This window comes from Morone saxatilis, unplaced genomic scaffold (genome assembly GCF_004916995.1).
Source record: "Morone saxatilis isolate NCDOM2014 unplaced genomic scaffold, NCSU_SB_2.0 Contig1, whole genome shotgun sequence".
In the NCBI taxonomy this organism is placed as follows: domain Eukaryota; kingdom Metazoa; phylum Chordata; class Actinopteri; family Moronidae; genus Morone; species Morone saxatilis.
Genome location: NW_023339651.1, coordinates 1710756 through 1711907, shown reverse-complemented (window position 1 = coordinate 1711907; position 1152 = coordinate 1710756). Strand labels below are relative to the sequence as shown.

The 1152-nt window shown below is 37.6% G+C and overlaps 1 protein-coding gene across 2 annotated transcripts in view; it reads left to right on the top strand.

The window, feature by feature from the left end:
- The first annotated feature begins 6 nt into the window (after positions 1–6).
- gprc5c (G protein-coupled receptor, class C, group 5, member C) overlaps positions 7–1152 on the top strand; it is a 10597-nt gene continuing 9451 nt past the window's right edge. For both annotated transcript variants that reach the window (XM_035664106.1, XM_035664098.1), the window contains exon 1: positions 7–280. The gene's annotated coding sequence lies outside the window, so the exon portion shown is untranslated. The remainder of the gene's footprint in view (positions 281–1152) is intronic.

Sequence of the window (1152 nt, the reverse complement as noted above, 5' to 3'; positions counted from 1 at the left end):
GAGAGAGAGAGAGAGAGTGAGACCATCACAGCTGCAGTCAGATCGCTGGCTCTTAAAGGATTCTTAAACTTTGATGTAGACACTAAATTCGAGCTCAGATCAGCCTGGTGAGCTTTTCTAACACATTTGGTACGAAGAGTAGAAACTTTTTGGAGACTCCTCTCTTTACTCCGGAGGATTTAGTACAGATAACCCCGTTACCGACGGCTGGAGCAGGTGAGGACGCATTTCAGAGATCAAGAACCAGCGCAGAGGTCTGGAGTCTGCGGACCACATCCAGGTATTAACACATCACACTCATTAGTTTTATATATATATAAAGATTAAAGGCTAATTATCTCCTTCAGAGTGAGTTTATCTGTGTATTTAGAGATATATCCGCAGAAACAAACATTTTAATTCAATATATGAGTGTTGATGGATTTCATTTAATATATAGGTTTTAATATGTATGTGCACTGTAGCTAAACTTGCTGGTATTTTTTAATTTTAAAGGAGCAAAGGTCCATAACAAAGGTTCCTATTCTGGACTTTGAAGGCATATTATAAGTGTATATAATGGTCCTTTATATCCCTGAACACATCTGGAAGTGTGTGTGAAACAGATTTGTAATGGTTCGGATAGAATAGACCGCTTATAATCAGCCTCTAAAGTGCACATAATGAGGAATAAGCATCCATAATTTGCATCGTGACTGCCATTTCTTAAAGTAAATGTGACAAATTAAATGCATCACCATCCTAAGCTGCAGCTTACAAATGTGCAGGAGATGTGTGTGTTTTGTTTGTAGCTTCTGAAATTGTGCTAAATGGATGAAAATGAGAAGATTATAGATAAGTTATTTATGTCATTGAGTTCCTCCAGGGCCGGATTAATCTTCTAGGGGACCCTGGGGCACCTATTGACCCCCGTTCCTCACAGTCTGCATTTTATTCATATCATGTTGCATTCAAGTACCAATCAGGATGCATTTATATTAATGTAGGAAGAGATACTGACACTAGTTCAACTAGTGACCTTTATCACTCCAGTCTACAGTACGTTGTTTATATTAACTACATTTCCAGTTACACTTCCTCAAAACATTTAGTTGATTTCTGTGTGTTTGGATTCACAGTATTTTGTAGTTTAATATATTTAAAGGTCCAGTG